At 48.2% G+C, this 23,411-nt stretch overlaps 1 pseudogene; it reads right to left on the minus strand.

Annotated features, from left to right (window-relative positions):
* Positions 1 to 22,151: 22,151 nt before the first annotated feature.
* Positions 22,152 to 23,106, minus strand: LOC141233358 (olfactory receptor 12D2-like; annotated as a pseudogene).
* Between the last annotated feature and the right edge of the window lie 305 nt (positions 23,107 to 23,411).

Raw genomic sequence — 23,411 nt, forward strand, 5'->3', positions numbered from 1 at the left:
ATAATTTACACGGACCACAAGAACTTGGCTTACCTTCAGAGCGCCCAGAGACTTAACCCGCGCCAAGCCCTGTGGTCCTTGTTTTTTGCCCGCTTTGATTTTGTTCTTCATTTTCGCCCGTCAGACAAAAACATCAAAGCTGACGCCTTGTCCCGATCCTTCCTGGTGTCTGATCTAGTGGAGGAACCTAAGCACATCATCGATCCCGCCAGAGTAATGCAAGTGGTTCCTGTGAATCTAAATCGTCTCCCTCCCGGTAAGACGTTTGTAACTGTACCTGATCGGAAGAAGGTCCTACACTGGGGTCATTCGTCTAAGCTAGCTGGCCACGCCGGTCAGAAAAAGACCCTTCAGCTCATTACCCGGCATTACTGGTGGCCTACCCTGCATAAGGATGTAATAGACTTTGTTTCTGCCTGTGTGTCCTGCGCCCGCAACAAAGTTCCGAGACACCTGCCAACCGGTCGCCTTCTTCCTCTTCCAGTACCTGCGGCCCCATGGCAGCATATTGCTATGGACTTTATAACGGATCTTCCTGTCTCTGCCGGTTGTACGGTCATTTGGGTGGTCGCTGATCGCTTCTCCAAGATGGCGCACTTCATTCCACTGCCGGGTCTCCCGTCTGCACCCGAACTGGCTAAAGACTTTATCCGCCACATCTTCCGTCTCCATGGCCTGCCCCTCCACATCGTGTCAGATCGTGGGGTTCAGTTCACCTCACGCTTCTGGAGAGCCACATGTAAGTTGCTTGACGTCACTCTGGACTTCTTCTCCGCTTACCATCCACAGTCCAATGGTCAAGTGGAGCGGATCAATCAGAACCTGACCAGTTACCTCCGGCACTTGGTTAATGCCCACCATTCGGACTGGGTGGATCTCCTACCATGGGCCGAGTTCTCTTACAATAATCACGAGAGCGAATCTTCCTCCAAATCCCCATTTTTTGTAGTCTTCGGTCAGCATCCTCGGATCCCATTTCCCGTCTCCACCTCGGTGGACAATCTGGCTGCGGAATCTCTCGTTCGCAAATTCTCCTCCATTTGGGAGAGTACCCGATCCGCACTCCTTCAGTCGTCCGAACGGATGAAAAAACACGCTGACAAGAAACGCCTGGATCCTCCACAATTCCGTCCTGGAGATAAAGTCTGGCTCTCGTCCAAATATGTCCGGCTCAAGATTCCCTCCTACAAGTTAGGGCCTCGGTTCATCGGCCCACTGGAAGTTATCAAACAGATCAACCCGGTGGCCTATAAATTAAAACTCCCGGCAAACTTACGGATCCCTAACTCCTTCCATGTATCTCCCCTCAAACCCGTGGTACTTAACTCTTTTTCCAAGTTTACAGGTACACCTCCTGCTCCGGTTTCCGCTGAGAATGAGTTTGAGGTAGAGAACATTCTGGCCACCAAAAGGGTAAGAGGAAAAACCTTTTTTCTGGTAGATTGGAAGGGGTTTGGTCCTGAGGAGAGAACGTGGGAGCCCCGGGAGAACATCCATGCCCCTCTCATCCTTGATAAATTTCTCTCTGGCCTAAAAAAGGGGGGGCCTAAAGGGGGGGGTACTGTAGCGTCGGCGTCCCTGCCTCCTGGTAGGCAGGGACGCTGTTCCCCTCACCTCTCCGCTCTGAGCCCGGCGTCTTCCTCCTGCTCATCTGGCAGCGCGCGCTGCTTCCCGGCCACGGTGCTTAGGGCGCGCGCGCTCCCCCTCTCTTAAAGGGGCCGCGCGCGCCGTCCTAAGGAGTCCCCGGCCAATGGCCGGAGGACTTCATCATATATAAGGCACCTCCTCCAAAATGGAGGTGCCCGAGCATTGTTGGTGCAAAGCCTTCACTCTGCTTCAGCCCTCAGGTCCCGTTACCAGTTACCTGCCAGTCACCTGTCTGATTCCTGCTTGATTCCTGCCTGATATCCTTTTACCTGCTTGCAAGCCTGCGGTCCGACGGTCTGCCTTCCGACACCTGTCAGTCTGTCTATGGACCAGCCTGCCTGCTCACCTGGGAGTGCTCACCTGCTACCTGCCTGCTAGCCTACCTGGAGGCTCCGCCGTCACTTGCCGTGACCACCTGCCTGTCCAGAGACTCTTGCCTGCTCACCTGGGAGCGCTCACCTGCTACCTGCCTGCTAGCCTACCTGGAGGCTCCGCCGTCACTTGCCGTGACCACCTGCCTGTCCAGAGACTCTTGCCTGCTCACCTGGGAGCACTCACCTGCTACCTGCCTGCTAGCCTACCTGGAGGCTCTGCCGTCACTTGCCGTGACCACCTGCCTGTCCAAAGACTCTCGCCCGCTCACCTGGTAGCGCTCACCAGCCACCTGCCTGCTGTCCTTCTACCCAGAGACTGTCCCTGTCACTTGCCATGAGTACCCGTCCTTCTACCCAGAGACTGTCCCTGTCACTTGCCGTGACTACCTGCCCTTCTACCCAGAGACTGTCCCTGTCACTTGCCGCGACTACCTGCCCTTCTACCCAGAGACTTTCCCTGTCACTTGCCGTGACTACCTGCCCGTCTTCCCTGGGAGCCACCCGCTTCCTTACAAGGACCGCCCCCTTGTATAGTTGCTCAGAGGTTCCGCCTCCCAGACCCGTTACAGTAGGCATGAGAGGGGCTATAGAGAGGTGGTGCAGAGACTGTGGCCCGTGCAACCCAAGAAGGAAGGACCGCGCCAGCCAGAATACTCCCCTGCAGCCCATCATCACAAAGCAGCCCCTTGAGCTGGTGGCCCTGGACCATGTAAAGCTGGCTCCAAGCAGATCAGGATACGTCTACGTCCTCACATTCGTAGATCACTACTCCCGGTTCCTAGTGGTGGTCCCTGTCAAAGGCTTAACAGCTCAGACGGCCGCCAGAGCCTTTCAGCAGCATTTCTGCCGCCTACACGGGTATCCAAAGAAAGTGCTGACTGATCAAGGCCCAGCGTTTGAGGCTGAAATCTTCCAGGAATTATGCAACCTGTATGGCTGCAAGAAGATAAGGACAATGCCTTACCACCCCCAAACCAACGGGATGTGTGAAAAAATGAACCAGGTAGTAATAGACCTGCTCAAGACGTAGCCCCTGGAGGAACGCAGCCTGTGGCCTGAGAAACTGACGGATCTGGTGGACTTGTATAACCATATCCCAGTGGGTTCTACCAACTGCACCCCAGCTTACCTAATGAGAGCAAGACCTGGTAAGCTGCCAATTGACCTGGAGATGGGAGTCCTGACACCCGAGGACACCTCACCAGAAGCAGACTGGGACACAGAATGACAGCAGCAGTACTGGAAAGTACAGGAGAGAGTGGAGCGAAGTCTGTCTCAAGCAAGAGAGAGGCAAGAGAGGAATTACAACCAGCATGCTCCTGCTGCTCCCCTGGAACCTGGAGAGCAGGTCTTGAAGAGGAAGAGATGGCTCCACAAGTTGGATGACCAGTGGGAGAAAGACCCGTACACCGTACTGCACTCAAGTCATGAAAACCCAAAGGTATGTGTCATCAGTAAGGATGGAGAAGAGACCACAGCCACCATCTCCAGAGACCACCTGAAGAAGTGTCCCGAGCAGCTGCAAAGTGCTGATGAAGACCAAGATAGCCCTCAACCCGCAGAGGAAAGGGAAGAAATGTTCAGTACAGTGCTCAGGGAATTTCCCCGGTCCTGGACACAAATTAACAACGCTATAGTGGTACCCGTCCTTACCTTTCTCCAGCCAGCCTCTCAAGGGCCTGCAGAAGAGCAAGTAGTGCTGGAAGAGCAAGTGGCCCCAGAGGCAGAAGAGCACATACCAGCAGCTCAGGAGAATCAACCCTCTGCTGGTAGTGAACCTGCCATGCCCGTGGTGGGCCAAAGAGTACGCAGAAAGCTGCCCAACCTACCCGTAACATCTGCAAACACCTCTAGTGCAGACACGAGCACACCCAGTACACAGGGGTTGGAAACAGGGGACACGAATAGAGTATCACCAGACAGTGGGTTACATAGGTCCAACAGGAGCACTAAAGGCCAAATGCCCGCTCGCTGGAGAATCTAAATGCAAAGTATATATCTATCTGTATATTGCAAATGTTTTATGTTTGTTGCCTTATGTTTTTCTAGTTACCCGACAGGGTTCATGGACTAACAGGTTATGGACAATGAATAGGCGGAACTGTACCTTGTACATAGTTGCACCTGGTAAGGTGCCCTCTTTTGAAGACAACCACAGAACACAGAACCCGTGGAGGTGGCTGAAGACGTGGTCCAGCTCCGGATCATCAAAGCCCTGTAGCCACCCCAGGGCCTACGTGGAGGGTTTGGGACGGGTCTCTCAAAGTGCATCTTGGGTGACAAGGACATCTGGTTACGGGAGCGCCGTGACCTAAAAAAGACTAAACTTCTTGTATATATATTACTGTATTGTTGTTACCTGTTGTGTTTTTGCAAAATGTGTTTAGTCCCGGAGTACTAAATTTCACTAGGGGGGAATGTGGCACCCCAGGTCTGGTCGCCACAGTGGCAGCAATGTCATGACAATTAGCATGCAGCACCTTCTGCCTCAGTCCAGGGAGGGGAGAAACCTGCCCTTTAAAAACTGGATCTGGGGCGGAGTTAGAGAGTTTGAGTTCCAGTGAAGTTGCCGATAGGGACAGGTCAGCAGCAGGCTGAGGAGTCCCTGTAGGCAGAGGAGGAACACGAGGCCAGGAGGGGAGCTAGCAGAGCTCATCCTGGCTAGAGACTTACAAAGCCGGACACTAGAGTCCGAGGCTGTGAGGGTTATAAGACCAGCAGCAGAAAACCACCACGCAGGGGACTTCAAGTCCTCTGGCCCAAGGAAGCCCGGAGGCTCAGCCACACGAGAGGGACCACTACTGCCCCGGAGGGGTGAGAAGTACGGAAGGCCCGAGTCGCCAGTCATACGGGTGAGAGAAACACGGTACACTCAGAGACGTGGGCTACCACCACACTACAGCGGGATAGCCAAGAAAGAGTGAAGTCAGCAAGGTAGGCCTACAAACTCCCCCCAACCAGCGGGATTTCCCAGTTGCTCTGTGACTGACCAGGCCTCCATTGTTAACCGGTACTCCGGACAGGTCCCTTAATACTGTCAACAGTAAAGACCATGAGGCTATACTCCTCCCGTGGGGAGTTATACTACCCTCTGCTGCACCCACAACACCAGCCTCAGCGGTCTGCCCTGCAGCGGCGATTCACTCTGACCGCAATCCACAGGTGGCGTAGTCGGACATTCAGTATATAGACTGCCATTTAGTTTGACCGCTCTGGGCACGGACCAGGTCGCCGCCACGCAAGGACTAAAACCCCCAGCATCCACAAAAGGTCCGGTTCCGGGTATCCCCACACACACACGGCCCAGGGGGCGCGTCACCAGCAGCGAGGGACTGGGAGCTGTGTTGTCCCAGAAGCAAAATGGAAGAGAGAAAGTAATTGCGTATGCCAGCAGGAAGCTTCAGCCTACTGAGAGGAACCCAGAGAATTACAGTTCCTTCAAGCTAGAGTTCCTGGCCTTGGTCTGGGCTATCACTGAAAGGTTCAAGCATTACCTAGCCTCAACTAAGTTTACAGATTTTACTGACAACAATCCCTTGACACACCTGGAGACAGCCAGGTTGGGAGCCATGGAACAGCGTTGGGTGGCCAGACTGTCAAATTATCAGTTCACCATCAAGTACCGGGCAGGTCACAAGAACACCAATGCTGATGCCCTGTCAAGGATGCCTCACCAGTCAGACACCGAGGATGAATTGGATGATTTAGAGGAAGTTGCGTTACCTGCTTTCCACCGAAGCGGAGTGGTCCACGAGCAACACGTCACCAGAAGACGTCATGGAAGGATGCTGAATCCTCTACCCCACCACAGTTGGAAGGAGAGTCAAGACAGTGACCCGGTTGTCAGCCTCATCAAAAGACTGTTTACCCAGGAAGGTTCTCACTAGTGTTGAGCCACCCCCGTAGTGTTCGAGTTCGGTTCGGTTCGGTTCGTCGAACACCCGTGTGTTCGCCGAACTGTTCGTCGAACTGTTCGTCGAACACCTTCGAACACCGTTAAAACTAATGGCAGGCAAACAAAAACACATAGAAACACATAGAAAACACCTTCAAAGGTGTCCAAAAGCTGACAAACTGCTCAGAAGACACAACTAACACATGGAAAAGTGACAAGTACATATATTCATGCGAAAAGAAAAGAGGTGGAGGAGTAAAAGGAGGGGGAGACACAGATATAGGCATGTCATGCCCTTCTAAAATCCAAAAAGTGAGAAGCCGACACATTCAGTCCGCTCCTGCCCGTGCCACCTCCGTGTCGCCGGGTTTGTGCCAGAGCCGCGGTGAACCCTGACGGCCAGCCCCCCTCTCCCAATACTGGTGCCTGTCCGCTGGTGGGTCGAGCGAGCCCCCCTGTGGTGGAGGCAGCTCTAAGCTTTTTAATTTAAATTGTCTCTCTAATTTGAATGAATACACTTTAAATCCATTTACAAGGATCTATTGGAGGGCAAGTCTCATGCCAGCAGCCACGTAATTCCAGCTCCAGTAGCGTCCACTAAAGCTGCTGCAGTTAAAAAGCTTTTATAAGGATCGAGCTCGGCTGTCCACCGCAAGGCATCCTACTGCCAGTCCCAGCCCCTATGCTTTGGGGTGCCTCCTGATGCTCTTCACTGAGTATCCCGTGGTCCTGAAGCATTTCCTTTGAAAAAATTAAGTGTCCAAACTACAGGTGGTGTAGCTTGCTTAACAGCCGGGATAATCCGCTGACTAGCAGACACTGCTACTAGGCACAAAGTATTTCCTGGGCTAGATGCAGTTAAAAATTTGTAATTAGATACTCTCGTTGGATGATGAGAAAGCATTCCATAGAGTCTCCTGGCACGCCATATATGATTCTCTTAAAAAGCTTGGGGTAGGGGTCTAGGGGACCCTTTTATAGCCAAAATCACGGCCCTGTATCACAATACGTCACCTAGGCTGAAGATAAATGGAACTGTAGCACCCTGAGGGCTCGGTTGCTACAGAGGTATTGCACCTCACCCAGAGGTGTGATATCTCACTCTCAGGTAAGGATGGAGTGTGGATCAGGACCCGACACCTGCATGCATTACACCACATTGCCGTGGGGCAGGGCGACCAATATGCCTCTGAGATGGGCACGACAGTCCCTGTCCCTGGCTGGAGTGGGGGGGAGGGAACACTGAGGAAGGGGAACCCTGTAGTGCAGGAGCAGGGAGGAAGCAGTTCCTGGGTGCATTGAGAAGGGAGTATAAAAGGTGGGCACCATCTTAGTTCAGTGCAGAGAAGTCTGAGCAGAAGTGGCAGGGAGCAGGGGCTCTGCATGAGCTCTGCTCCGGAGGCGGGCCTAGTAACAGAGGCCCAGGCCTGGAAGAGGGAGAAGGAAGGAAGAGGAGCGGAGAAGGCTCCAGGAATGAGGAATGAAGGGATCCCAGGGGTGCGGACGGGCGAGTCGCCACCGCACGCCCGAATCCACCTGCGTGGAGGGGTCAGGCCAAAGGGGGAGACCGGTCCCCGAAACTAGTGGAGGCAGGAAACGACGCTCAGCTAGAAACCGGAGGCTGTGACATTTTATGTGGCGCAGCCCCTCGCTACACCCGCTAGGAAGGCACCACATAGGGTCAGGGAAACTGGTGCCAAGTTTACCAAGAGGAGGCCTGAGGCAGCCGGACAGAAGGGTTGGTAAGAAAGGCCAGACAAAGGACACACAGGGGGTCCTGTGAAGCGCTCCAAAGTTATCTGGGAGTTGTCTGAGCCCCTCACCTGGTGAGCACAGTACGACGTGGGCAGCCGTTACCTGCAGACGTGGTCTGGATAATAAGAACTGTGAGTAAAGGCCCTGGACTGCATCACTGACTCCGTGTCGTTACTGCTGCTGCCCTGCACCATCACCCCCATCCTCCGCATACACTGCCCTGAGGCTATACTCCTCCCATGGGGAGTTATGCTACGCTCTGCTGCACCCACAACACCAGCCTCAGCGGTCTGCCCTGCAGCGGCGGTTCACTCTGACCGCAATCCACGGGTGGCGTAGTCGGACATTTACACATCAAAACCACATAAATAGTTCCGCCACTGGTTTGACCACCCTGAGCCACGGAACCGGGAAACCGCCACGAAGACTACAACCACCAGCATCCAGCAAAAAGGGTCCGGCTCCTGGTGTCCCAAGGCCCAGGGGGTGCATCAGAACATTTTCATCACCTTTCACAATCACCAATGGGAGAAGGCAGGGATGTCCTCTGTCCCCTCTCTTATACATCCTAGTGACGGAGCACCTGCTCTCATCAATTCGCCATAACCTCAATATTAGGTGGATTGAGGTGGGAGGCACCGAGTACAAGTGCTCTCTATTTGCTGATGATGTCCTAGTATATATCACTCAATCACATATATCCATCCATGCTGTTATGGCTGAAATAGATCACTTTGTTACATGGTCAAATTTTAAAATCAATGCAGCGAAGTCTGAGGCCCTCGATGTCTCCCTCCCCAAATCCATATAGGATTCCATGCAGTCCAACTTTCCCTTTGCCTGGCCCTCACAGGGTATCAAATACTTAGGAATTCCTATTCATAGAGACCTCTCCCATCTATGTTATCTTAATTTTGGGCCCTTTATTGAACAACTCCATACAGACCACGGTTGGCAAGTTAGAACTGTAAGATTCACTACGTGAAGCACTGGTGTTTTGTGGAAAAGCACATGTACACTGTGTTCCAAATTATTATGCAAAAAGTGTTTAGGAGTGATAAGGGAAGAATTTGTTTGTTTGTCAGTTAAACTCATTGATGGTGATGTGTGTCAGGGCTCTTTATATCACTGTAAGCAATTGCAGACACCTGTGCTAATTAGTTTGGCAGGTGTGTCCAATGAAAGGCAAGACTACTTAAGAAGGCTGTCTCACATTATTAAGCAGCCTACATTTTCTGCCAAAATGGGAAAGAAAAAGGATGTGTCAGCTGCTGAGAAGCAACAAATTGTGGAGTGTTTAGGTCAAGGCATGACTACAATCAACATTGTGCGATGATCAGGATGAAGTGTCTTGGCAATCAAGAAGTATGTAGCTGATTCACAGTACACAGGTGTGCGTGCTGATAAGGGCAAATTGAGGACTCTTTCCTACAGGCAATTACGTCAGGTTAAAAGAGCAGCGGCAAAAAAGCCTTGTTATAGCAGCAGACAAGTTTTTGAAGCTGCTGGTGCCTCCAACGTCCCCCGAACAACAAGATGCAGGGTCCTTCAGAGGTTTGCAGCTGTGCATATGCCATCCTGTCGACCTCCTCTATCCACTTCACACAAGCAGAAACGGCTCCAGTGGGCCAAACATTACATGAAGACTGATTTCAAAACTGTTTTGTTCATGGATGAGTGCCGTGCAGCGCTCGATGGTCCAGATGGATGGAGTGGAGGATGGCTGGTTGATGGACACCCCACGCAAACACGGCTACAGCGCCAACAAGGAGGAGGTGGAGTAATGTTTTGGGCTGGAATCATGGGGAGAGAGATTGTCGGCCCCTTTAGGATCCCTGAAGGCGCTAAAGATGAACTCCACAATGTATGTGGATTTTCTCAAACAGCACTTCCTGCCATGGTTCAAGAAGAAAAACCGTGTATTTCACAGCAAGATAATTTTTTTGCATGATAATGCACCATCTCATGCTGCACATAAAACATCTGCATCTCTGGCTGATATAGGCATAAAAGGGGACAAACTTATGGTGTGACCCCCATGCTCCCCTGACCTCTACCCCATTCAGAACCTCTGGAGCATCATCAAAAGGAGTGTCTATGATGGCGGGAGGCAGTTCACATCTAAGCAACAGCTCTGGGAGGGTATTCTGTCCTCATGCAAAACAATTGAAGCAGAAACCATCCAAAACCTGACAAATTCAATGGACGAGAGAGTTCAGAAGCTCCTTTCGAACAAGGGGACCTATGTGAAAATGTAACATCACCTAGAATAAAGTTTTGAGTTGAAAACTGTTTGATTTCAGTTTCTAATAACCTGCTAATGCTTATAATTTCAAAAATGACCATTTTTTTGGTCTTTATTAAAATGAAAAGGTTGATTGAAAAGTTTGGGGGATCTAAGAGTGTGGCAACCCAGTAGTCATGATTACTTCGAATTCTGACAATATGAGGGTCATGTTGCAGGTAGTGCAGCAAGAAGGCACTTATGTGTCTTGCGCATCTCGGAGCCCCAAAATTATTTTCCGGGCTAGATGCAGCTAAAAATTATTATTAATTTTAAATCTGGTGGAGCTTAGTATAGATGGCCTAATAGGATCAGTGCTGCACACTTCTACAAAGCCCAAATTATTTTCCAGTCAAGATACAGATAAACATGATTAGTAATTTTAAATCTGGTGGAGCTTATTATAGATGGCCTAATAGAATCAGTGCTGCACACTGCTACAAAGCCCAAATTATTTTCCAGCCAAGATACAGATAAACATGATTAGTAATTTGAAAGCTTAAAACGGTTGGTAGGGTGATTTTAACCAATCATCAAGCTTTTACTCTCCCCAGGATGACACAGGGGTAGAAAAGTCGTTTCGGATCCATGATTTGTTCATCTTTATGAACGTGAGTCTGTCTACATTATCAGTGGAGAGCCGCGTGCGCTTATCTGTCAGCACACCACCAGCAGCGCTGAACACACGTTCAGACAGAACGCTGGCTGCGGGGCATGACAAGATCTCCAAGGCGTAAGTGGCTAGCTCCGGCCATTTATCCAGATTGGAAGCCCAAAAAGAGCAAGGGTCCAGTGACACAGTCATGGCTTCAATGTTTACTTGGAGATACTCCTGTACCATCGTCTCTAGGCGTTGACTATGTGTCAGACTTCTTGTCTCCTGTGGCCTTGCAAAGGATGGGCTAAAAAAGTGGTGAAATGATTCCGCAAAATTGATGTTACCAGCAGATACTGTGGTTCTGTTACGGTTTGAGTGCTGAACACTCGACGGTCCCACGGTTGGCAAGTTGGAACTGTGAGATTCACTACGTGCACCACTGGTGTTTTGTGGAAAAGCACATGTAAGATTATGCAACAGTCTCTGCTGATACTCCTGCATGCGTGCATCCCTTTCTATGGCAGGAATAATTTCTGCAAATTTACTTTTGTACCGGGGATCTAACAGTGTGGCAACCCAGTAGTCAGGATTATTTCTAATTCTCACAATTCGAGGGTCATGTTGCAGGTAGTGCAGCAAGAAGGCACTCATGTGTGTTGCGCATCCAGGAGCACCAAGTCCCTGTTGTGTTGGTGGCGAGGTAACACTCATGCTTCCTTCCTCTGTCCTCTCCCCCCAACCTCGCACAACAGAAATGTGATCAAGGTCTCCCTCATCTGATGAGTCTTCCATCAGTTCGTCCTCCACTTCTTCCTGGGCTCCTGCACCTTCCTCACTAGTTTGGCTGCTACCATGCGCCCTGGTAAAACCATCTCCCCCACCCTCACATGCCTGCCGCCTCGGTGCTTCCGACCGTCTGGACCTTGCAGATGTTAGCCCTTCCGCATACAACTCCTCCTCCTCTACTTCCTCCACCTCCTCTTGTGCCACCACCTGACTCCGAATTCTGTTTAACATGTGCTCCAGCATGTAAATCACCGGAATAGTCATGCTGATAATGGCATCGTCAGCACTAAACATCTTCGTCGCCATTTCAAAACTGTGCAGAAGGGTGCATAGGTCCCTGATCTGAGACCACTCCTCCAGCGTGATTTGCCCCACCTCTGGATCTCGTTGGCCCAGGCTATACGTCAGAAGGTATTGCACCAGGGCTTGTCGGTGCTGCCACAGTCGCTGCAACATGTGCAGAGTTGAATTCCACCGGGTAGGCACATCGCATTTTAGCCGGTGAAGTGGCAGGCCCAACGACTTCTGTAGAGATGTAAGTCGCTGAGCTGCGGGATGCGAACGGCGGAAGTGAGCACACAGCGACCGTGCCCTCTGCAGAAGGCCATCTAGTCTGGGATAGTGGGCTAAAAATTGCTGGACAACCAAGTTCAACACGTGAGCCATACAAGGCACGTGTGTGACATTGCCCCGGCGAAGGGCCGCACCCAGGTTTGCAGCATTGTCGCACACGGCCTTCCCTGGTTTCAGGTCCAGTGGAGACAACCATTCATGAAATTGGTTCTCCAGAGCTGACCACAACTCCTCAGCTGTGTGACTCACATTTCCCAGACATTTCAAAGTAAAAACCGCCTGATGACGTTGAGCCCTACTGCCAGCATAGTAAGGAGGTGTGCAGGATCCCTTCTGCGCAGTTAGAAAGCTTGTGGCATGACCAGACAGGCTTTGGATGCAGGTGGGAGACCGAGAGGAGGTTGAGGAGGCAGAAGCAGTGGAGGAACTTTGACATAAAGTGGATTGACACACAACTCGTGGGGACGGCAAGACTTGGACAGCAGCCCCTTGTCCTGCTGTCACCATAGCTACCCAGTGCCCAGTCAGCGACATGTAACGCCCCTGTCCATGCCTACTCGTCCAAGTGTCTGTGGTGAAATACACCCTGTCACACACAGAGTTTCTCAAAGAAGCGGTGATGTTGTGTGCGACATGCTGGTGGAGCGCAGGCACACCTTTCTTTGAGAAGTAGTGCCGACTGGGCATCTGGTACTGGGGCACTGCGACGGACATAAGGTCTCGAAAATCCTCTGTGTCCACCAGGCGGAAAGGCAGCATTTCTGTAGCCAAGAGCTTGCAGATGGTGAAATTCAACCTCTTAGCTTTCTCATGGCTAGGAGGAAATGGTCTTTTACTTGTCCACATCTGAGGGACCGAGGGCTGGCTATTGTGATTAGACGGGGTTGTTAAGGGTGTCCCCGGCAAACTGCCGGTCTGTGAGGAAGATGCAGGCGGACATGTTAGGTTGCCTTGATCCAAAGGTGGTGCTATCGATGTCGGACAGCGCTCAACACCAGCTGGTGTTACCACCTTCAAAGAAAATGATGACCTGCCAATCACGCTGGCTGTTGCGAGTAAAGAGGTGGCAGGTCTGCGCCCCAAAACAGGTGTGACTGCTGTCCCCCCAGTCACAGAGGATGAAGAGGCCGCGGATGCACAAGATATGGCAGACGGCGGTTGGCCCGGCTGGCTAGGCCGCATTGTAGCACACTGAGCTTCCCACTGCAACTTATGCTTCATGTCCATGTGCCGGTTCATGCATGAAGTACTCAAACTATGTATTTTTTGGCCTCTACTTAGCTTTTGCTGACAAATGTTACAGATAACACGAGTAGGGTCATCTTTATCGATCTGAAAAAATGCCCAGGCTATGCAAGGCTTAGCACCCATGCGACCTGAAGAGCCACCACGACTTGTGGTGAGAGGCAGAGTTGTGTTTGAGGATGCAGTTGTTGACGTGCTTCCAGTACTACGTCTCTGTCCAGGAAGGCGCAACCTGACCTCGTCGTCACTAGCATCTTCCTCCACCTCCTCTGCTGACCTCATCTCTTGGCTGACTGTGGGTTGACAGTAAGTGGGATCTCCAACCTCATCATCATCACCCTGTGCGTTATCACACCCGTCGTCCTCAGAGCCAACCTGTTCCTGCCCTGACAAAAAACTAAAGTTGTCGCTCCAATCAGGTATTTGAGTCTTATCATCGTCTTCCTCATTGTCTCCACCAACAGGAGTTACAGTTTGGGAATGAGGGTCTACATTATGGTCAGAACCTTCTGCGTCTGGTCCTGGATCCGGCTCATAAAGATTCTGGGCATCAGTGCAGATCATTTCCTCGTCTGGATTCACAGAAGCGCTGGAGTCGACCTCTGATTCCCAGGCTATAGTATGAGTAAACAGCTCTGCAGACTCAACCATCTGTTCTACCTCATACTCAGACGGGCAGCTGGAGATTTGGGAGCTGTGAGGAAGCAAGTGCGATTGGGGTGACACCTTTGAGGACTGGAGTATTTGTGATGTTGAAGTTGATGTGGAGGAGAGCCCACTTAAAGGAGCACTTGATATCCGTTGAAGCACCTGCTGTTTTTGTGCCTCATCTGGAATTTGTAGCGATTGGCGTGGCCGTAAGAAAGGGATCTTATCACATTGTCCGCTAAAAGAAGTAGACATTTTAGTTTGGCTGGAAGATGGTCTTTCTTCTGCAGATGTTACTGTTGCTTTAACACCTACCCCACGGACACAACCTTTTTTCCCCTTCCCAACACGCCTATTCCCCTTTCCACCAGCAGCAGGCCTTTTTCCACTCATTTTGGTGGTTAACTAATTAACAACTCTGGAGTTGTTTGCACAAAAAAACAATGGATGGGAACCGAGCAGAGCTGAGTGGCCAAACTGTGGTATTAGGCCAAAACTATTGGCTGGGTTAGATGCAGAAAAAAATTATATTCAATTTGCAACCTGATGGAGGTCAGTATAGATGGACTAATAGAGAAAGTCCCACACACTGCTAGAAGGCCAAATATTTTTTCAGAGCTAGATGCAGATAAAAAATATTTTTAATTTGCAACCTGATGGAGGTCAGTATAGATGGACTAATAGAGAAAGTCCCACACACTGCTAGAAGGCCAAATATTTTTTCAGAGCTAGATGCAGATAAAAATTATTTTTAATTTGCAACCTGATGGAGGTCAGTATAGATGGACTAATAGAGAAAGTCCCACACACTGCTAGAAGGCCAAATATTTTTTCAGAGGTAGATGCAGAAAAAAATATATTCAGTTTGCAACCTGATGGAGGTCTGTATAGATGGATTAATAGAACAAGTCCCACACACAGCTAGAAGCCCAATATTTTTTCAGAGGTAGATGCAGAAAAAAATATATTCAGTTTGCAACCTGATAGAGGTCAGTATAGATGGACTAATACAACAAGTCCCACACACAGCTAGAAGCCCAATATTTTTTCAGAGGTAGATGCAGAAAAAAATATATTCAGTTTGCAACCTGATGGAGGTCTGTATAGATGGATTAATAGAACAAGTCCCACACACAGCTAGAAGCCCAATATTTTTTCAGAGGTAGATGCAGAAAAAAATATATTCAGTTTGCAACCTGATGGAGGTCAGTATAGATGGACTAATACAACAAGTCCCACACACAGCTAGAAGCCCAATATTTTTTCAGAGGTAGATGCAGAAAAAAATATATTCAGTTTGCAACCTGATGGAGGTCAGTATAGATGGAGTAATAGAACAAGTCCCACACACAGCTAGAAGCCCAATATTTTTTCAGAGCTAGATGCAGAAAAAAATATATTCAGTTTGCAACCTGATGGAGGTCAGTATAGATGGACTAATACAACAAGTCCCACACACAGCTAGAAGCCCAATATTTTTTCAGAGGTAGATGCAGAAAAAAATATATTCAGTTTGCAACCTGATGGAGGTCTGTATAGATGGATTAATAGAACAAGTCCCACACACAGCTAGAAGCCCAATATTTTTTCAGAGGTAGATGAAGAAAAAAATATATGCAGTTTGCAACCTGATGGAGGTCAGTATAGATGGACTAATAGAACAAGTCCCACACACAGCTAGAAGCCCAATATTTTTTCAGAGCTAGATGCAGAAAAAAATTATATTCAATTTGCAACCTGATGGAGGTCAGTATAGATGGACTAATAGAATGATGCTATGCCCAAAAGATTTTACTTCACTAGGTGCAGTAAAAAAATTGGTATTCTATACACAGGTGGTATATCTTGCAACACAGATAGGCTACTCCACTGACTAACACACTCTGCAATAGGCCAAAAAGGATTAGCTTTGCTAGATTCAGCCAAATGCTGTGAAAAAAACTTGCACAGCACTGGCACAGACCTGCCTGGCAAAAACTGATAGGAACTGATGTAACCTAGTCCTGAAAAGGACTCCAATTACAATTAGTCTTTACTCCCACAATCTATCTATTTAAGAGCACAGACCTGCCTGATAAAAGTCGTAGGAAATGCTGTAACCTAGTCCTTAAAAGGACTGCAATCACAACTATTCCCTACTCCCAAGCTATCTGTAGATTTGTGCGAAAATTGGCTTGAAATTAACAAGGTATAGCGCACACAGCAACAGCGGTGCCGTCTAACACGCAGCTGCAGCAGTGAGAAAATGGTGGCGACGGGGAAAATGGCTTGGTCTTATAGGGCAAGGACATGTGACATACACTGCCAATGACACATGCCCTTGCTTGTGTGAAAAAAAGCACTTCGCTCCGTGTGTGCGCTGCTGATAGGCTGACAGACTGCACCTCCCCACTGTAAATGCGGGAAAGAGAAAAAAAAAATGGAGATCTTCATTGTTCCTGCAGAGATCCATCCCCTGCCCCTCCCCCCACCCCGCTGTACACTCAAACTGCGTATTAACATTAATTTTCATTATTACTGAGAAAAAATCCAGTTATGATTTTGGTGCACGAACAGTTATCGAACATAACCTCGAACAGCCAAATTTTTCTCAAATTGTTCGTGTTCGCCGAACGGCTCGAACACCGCCCAAAACAGCTCGAATTTGAGATTGGCGAACAGTTCGAGTAGAACAACGCTCATCTCTAACGAGCACCCGAGCATTTTAGTGCTCGCTCATCACTAATATAAGTGCATCATGTGCATACATTAATAATGCTCCTACAGCATATTGGGCCTATTGGGGGTTCAAAGTCAACCTATTGCTGATGTAAATAGACAGCTAAATATAAGGAGATAATAGTCTAGAGGAAACATTTTCTCTTGTATAAGTGCCAAATGCAAAATTTAACTATTCCCAGACGAAAGCAACCACATTCATTGTGCTGGCAGAACACTGCATGAAGGGAAGTCAAATAGCAAAATGCATTGTAGGAATAGCACAAAAATATATTAGGGGACTGGGTCCCCCAAAATAGTATACTGGAATATAACAATGCTGAATAATATTGGAATTGTTAGTAAATGCTGATTGCACAAGCATTAGGTACTTAAATGGATATGTATAAAATAAAGTGTGTAATGACCAGAGGTTCGAGAGAGATCCAGTGAGTCACAAACTGAGACAGAGACAGAAATAAACAACACTTTCTTTATTAAAACAGGGATTACACTAAAATTCAGTATTGCGTGAATCAGTCTCAGGTTTTACCTGGGACACTGTCTCTAATAAATACACACAATCAGCAAAAGCTGAAATCAATGTGCCAATCTCAAGGTTTCCAGTTTATGTGAATTATTCTAAAGATCTGGAACAATTTTATCTAAACACTGTGTCATTCTAGTGAGGGTGTTCTATAGGGACCCCTGAGATGGCACACTGAGTACAATCCTACCACTATTAACAATAACAATGCATGAAACTATACCAATTACATTTATTCCCCTAGTATAGGGATACCCGGGTATCTTAAAGTTCCAATACCGTTAACCTCAGATGTGGTCCATCACAGGCCAGTGAATTGCGGTGGCTGCAGCTAGTCCGGAAAAACTTTGGGCTTCCTGGGAGAAATGACACCCAGTGTAGATACGGTTTCCCTCTATGCCAGTCCTTTCACTGAGCTAAATACAATGCTCAGCAAAAAAAACTGTGGACTGGCTCCATACCGTCCCTGGCCACATTCTCCTGTCCATGTGTTTGCGGTTAGGCGGCCCTTCTCAGTAAGTGCACTGGGGATGGCACGGGTAATGTTGTGGGACCCGTGCTTGTGGAAGGTGGAGACGATACCGGGAAAAATAGTGGCGGCTGGGGACCGAGTATGGACATGCGGTCTCCACCTCCATAAGATTGTGGACAGCTTCCGCCTCAACGAGCCTAAAAGACCACATTTCAAGTGCAAGCAGCTATGGGTGGGCAGCTGGCTGCATACTTGCGCTTGTGTAGCGCCCCGAGGGTTCGGCCGCTACAGGGGTACTGCACCTCAGACCAGAGGTGTGGTATTCCACTCCCAGGTAAGGATGGAATGTGGACCAGGGCTCAGTTAGCTGCATACAGCACATTCACCCCATTTCCGAGGGACAGCTCAACGGTACTCCCATTAGACAGAAATGCAGGTACGACAGACCATGTCCCTGTCTGGAGTGGGGAGGGGGGTGGAATACCCCGTGCTGTAGGGGCAGATAGGGGTTGGTTCCTGAGCGTAGGTAGGAGCTCATTGGTTGCTGGTCACCTGGGCTCATGGTCAGAGGAAGGTATAAAAGGTGGGCACCATCTTAGCTCTGAGAGAAGAGAAGAAGTTCTGTCCAGTGGGAGAAGACAGGGGGGTAGAGGCTCTGTAGGAGCTCTCCCCCTGAGTGAGCCTAGTGAGAGGCCGAGGAGGAGAGAGGAGAGAGAGAGGAGGTGAAAGGGAGCTGGGATTCCTCTCAGCCCAGCTCCACGAGGAAGGAGAAGAAGGAGAATGGACAGAAAAGGAGAAGAGACAGAGGAACAGAAGGGCTCAGGAACAAGAAGATGGAAGGGACCTTAAGAACCCACGAGAATACAGGGTGAAGGGTCAGGCAGATTAAGGGTAATGGATCCCAAGTTGGTGGAGGAGAAACTAACCTCAGCCAAAGACCAGACGTCGTGATCATTTATTGGTGCGACACCTCATCAAACCTGCTAGGAAGGCACCATATAGGACAGCGGGGAACGGGGCCCACGTTTACCTGCGCAGGTCCACGACAGCTGGACAAAAGTGGGTCACTGGTGAGGCAGGCCAGAGAAAGGAAAGAAGGGGGTCCTCAGCCATATTCCTGAATTGCCTGGTAGTTGACCGAGCCCCACACCTGGTGGACGCAGCACGGCTCGGGCGGTCACTACCTGTACAGAAGTGACCCAGAGTACCTGAACTGTGAGTAAAAGACATTGGACTGCAGTACGTTGTCTGTGTGCTCTTTCGCTCCTCCAGCACTAACGGTACTGGGACTCTCACCATCATCACCCCCACCATCCACTACACTGCCCTGGGGCCGCACTCTTCCCGTGGGGAGTCACACCATCCCAGCTGCATACATCATCAGCCCCAGCGGACTGCCTTGCAGCGGCGGTTCCTAATAACCGCAATCCATGGGTGGCATAGTCGTACATTATCTAAAGCACGTAGCAGACTACCATTGGTCTGACCACCCTGAGCCACGGGACCGGGTAGCCACTACTACCCCCATCGTTCCCCTATTGCCCGGATCCGAGTGCCCCATGGCCCAGGGGGCGAGTCACTTGCATTCCAAGGAATGGGGTATGAACAGCTGAATGCTGCACTGGGACAAGGACGTGGACGGTGATTGTTGCAAGTATGCAATGACAGGTGTATGGCAGGAGGCATCTCCGCATGCGCAAAGGATCACTTATGATGGGCACACTTTTAGGCAGTGACCTGGGAGTCAGAAATGCTTCTAGAGGTCTTCCCCATGCTGTTCCCATGTCTTTTCAGCACTGTATGCATGTGTCTAATGATATCTCACACACCACATGGCCAGATAAGGTTGTAAAATGTTAAAATGACATTTCCCAGTGAATGCACTTGTCTTGGTTGAAAGCAATGCAAAAGTGCAAAAATGCATCAAAAACGCTATGTGTGAACATAGCCCACGGTGTGGAGGAGTATTTTTGTTTATGGTTATTTATTTTGCCTTATATACAAGTCATTACTCTGGAAAGGATGTTCCTTAACATATTTCCCAGGAAAATCCATTTTGGTTTTGTTTTTGTATGTTTTATTTTGAGTCCATAAAAGTGCCGTAATACTCTGATAACGTTGTTGACAGCAGTGACCTGGGAGTAAAAAATGCTTCCAGGGGTCTTCCCGATGCTGTTCCCATGTCATTTGAGCACTGTTCCCGTCGATTTGGACAATTTTTAGGCCCTCTGCAGACCTCCGGGGGGAGCCGCCTGAAAAATACTCGAACATTTCCCATAAACTTACATTGGGCTCGTTGCTCGGGTCGAGCACATGAGTATTCCAATTTGCTTGACCCGAGCAATGAGTACCCGAGCATTTTAGTGCTCGCTCATCACTACCAATGTGTTATTCCATTCCTTTCCCTCAGAATGACCCCTCTCCTCTTGTTGCCCTGACAGCACAGTACAGTTCTCATGGGCCTCAGGTATCTGAGTCTCATCGGGATCACCTCCCTCCCCTACGGTTAACGTCTGGCGACGAGGGTCTGGAACCTGCTCAGTCCCTACTTCGTCCTGCCCCGAATCCAAGCTAAAAAAAATTTGGGCATCGGTGCAGATGCTTTCCTCCCCTTGACTCTGTGACTATTTGGAGTACACTTCTGATGCCCATGGGATAAAATTGGTGAAGAGTTCTACAGACTCGCCCATCTGTGGTTCACTACAGTCAGTTGGGCAGTTGACAGAAAAAAACCTATGGTGAACTCTGCCTGCCAACCAAAAATATATATAGGTTGACTGTGCGTACAAGCTGAATTTGACCGCCACTGACGTAGTAGCTGGCTTATAGTACTGTATGACTTTTGGCACAGGAAAAAATATTTTTTGGACTGGGAGTAGCAAGAAAAAAAAATGTATTTTTTTACTCTGATACCACCTGAAGTTCAACTCCACTAAAATAATATATAACACTTAAAAAAACTTTAGTGCACACAGCTTTCAATATCACAATAGCAACAGAAAAAAAACAGATTTTGTGATCTGCAGTAAAATGCTCCGCAGACTATGGAGAGCACAATTTCAACCCCACTAAATGAAAAGCTGCACTGTGCTGGCTTGATCGCATTAGCCAGTGCAAAAAAAGGTTCAATGTATACTGAGACATGGAGCTCTATACCAGTGGTGCACAGCACTATTCTATGGCATGGGCCCTCTGTTTCTGTCAGAATCTCAGTACTTGCACAAAAACACCAATAATGTGCTGCACCAGCGGTTGCAGAGGTACACAGGCCAGGAATTATCTACACTCTCTGACTACCACACAAGCACCCATCTCTCTAGCTAATATCTCTAATTACACAGGAGAACACTGAGCTGCGTCTGTCTCCAGCAGTGACATGGATATAATGGCACTGAGGGAACATGGCCGCTTTTTATATTGAGAGGACATGTGATTTCTGCAGCCAATTGCAGAAGCCCTTATGTCTGGACTGTGTAGATGCTTCCTGCGCTATGATTGGCTGGCCGCGCTTTCCTCAGTTAAAGTTACCGCCCACAGGAAAAAAAAAAACATGTACACTGCTGATCTGACCTGTTCTAAACTCTCCACAGCGCCCACACTCACCTGGCACATGTTACCGCTCATCATACACTTGCACTATGCTAAAACAACTGTTGAAAATGCTGTGGTTGCCCCGTATTCGCGGTCCAGCGCAAATTCTTCAAACTTTTCAGATTTTAAGAAAATTTGCTCGCCTTTGCGATCACAAATCCGAATGTGCCATATTCGTGCCGAATTTGAAACTTTTGAACATTCGCCGAACAAATTCTCTCAACACTACCCAGCACTCAATAATCTTAAAATATGTCTTCCTTTATTGAGCAAAAAGTGTCAAACACATACTACAGCTTCAGAGTGGATCCCCTTTTCTTGATTAGCATAATGCCCATTTCATGCTATCTCTGACTAGAGTGTATAAATTCTATTGGAATTGAGTTCTTCTAGAATTTTACAGAAATCTGCATTTGCAAAAATGCAGTTTTTTTTGTAACTTACTTCAGTAAAAATGGCGGCTGCTAGTTTTCAGAATCATAATAGGACATCAGAAGGTGAAAATATAAAAAAAATCCTTATATGTACCTTATACTCACCTCTCAGACCCCAGAAGATATGGTGAGCACCAGACTAGTGTGGTGACTACTGGAGGGGCTGGAGAGTTGAGCAAAGGGTGACTATATGTAAGTATTTTTTTTTTACATATTATGTTTATTAGGCTGTGGGGCCTTGAGAGACCCTTGAGCATAATAATGGACATTCAATTTGCTGAGAATAATTTATCTGCTAATCAAATTTCCTGGGAAAATCTGCAAAACCGGCATATTCAAACTTATCAAAGCTAGAAAACCTGTGATAAATGTTAGACAAAACTCAGCGAGTGGCTACCAACATCACTTCTTCCATGTACATTCACAGAGCAAAGCATTTTAGCCATTTACAGTATAAGACCTCAAGTGCTTGGCGGAAACTAGAGAATTGGCCAAAAATATCCAACATGACAAATTCTCTTTTCAACCAAGGTTAGTTGGTACGTGTTGCTGAAGATCATGAGATATCATAAAGGTCTACTGGGACCTTTGGAGATTTAGCTGATTTAGCTAAAGTGTAATTGTTTTAGTGCTTGACCTTCAATAAACAGTTTCCTAAAACCCCTTTTCACATCTTTATTTCTTAGAGCATAGATAATGGGGTTCAATGTTGGCGTGATGACTGTGAAGAGGATTGCCGTCAGTCTGTCTTGCTCCAGGAAATCCTTAGTCGCTGGTCTCAAATATGTGCAGAAAGCAGTTCCATAATACAAAAGGACCACAGTAAGGTGGGACGTGCAGGTGGAGAGGGCTCTACTTCTACCATGCTCTGACCGCATATTCTGGATATTGGTTGCAATAAAGCAGTAGGAAATGATTATTAGAATGAATGTTCCTACAGCTACAAAACCTGTCACTATATTGACCATGCTCTCGTTAATATGTGTGTCGGTACATGCCAACTTCAATAAAGGTTTTATATCACAGTAGAAATGGGTTATTTTGTTTAAGTGTCAGAAAGGAAGCCTGGAAGTCAAAATTGTATGGGTCAAGGAATATAAAAACCCAACAAGCCAGGACGTGAAGGCTAGTTGCAAACACACAGCCTTTGCCATAAGGACATGGTACCTCAGTGGGTTACAAATGGCGACGTAACGGTCATAAGACATTGACATAAGAAGCATGGCTTCTGTGCTTCCCAGGAAATGAAAGATGTGGAGCTGGACTATGCAAGCTTCGAAAGTTATTTTCTTATCTTCTACAAGTAAACCGGACAACAATTTAGGGACTGTTGTGGTTGCGTAGAAGAAATCCAAAAATGAAAGATTTCCCAGTAAAAAGTACATTGGAGTGTGAAGACCATAATCAGCAATAATCACTGCCACAATGCTTAAATTACCAATAAAGCTTAGGAGGTAGAACATAAGAAAAGTAACAAAAAAGTACAACCTGTAACTGGGGGAGATCAGTGATCCCTAGAAGTATGAATTCTGTTACATGGGTCTCATTCAAATTTTCCATTAAAATCTGTAAGTGAAGTATGCAAAGGTTCATTAAAAGTTTTTTTTTTTTTTCCTCCCCAAAAAACACATTCACAATCAATTTAGTTTTTCAGATTCCATTCTGGGTTAAAGGGATGAAATTTCCACAAATGATTCATGTATCTGTATTTTGCCTGGAGGCATTTACTACACAAACAAAAACATACCTGTCACTAATTTGTGCAGATGAATAAATTCACAGCCTTGGAGACAGCTAATCGGCTCAATATTGGGTATTCAGAAGCTCTGGGGTGGCACACAGAGGCTTAAACTGAGTACTAATAG

The sequence above is a fragment of the Phyllobates terribilis genome, unplaced genomic scaffold (genome assembly GCF_046119375.1).
Source record: "Phyllobates terribilis strain yellow unplaced genomic scaffold, ASM4611937v1 Scaffold_576__1_contigs__length_1038135, whole genome shotgun sequence".
In the NCBI taxonomy this organism is placed as follows: Eukaryota; Metazoa; Chordata; class Amphibia; order Anura; family Dendrobatidae; genus Phyllobates; species Phyllobates terribilis.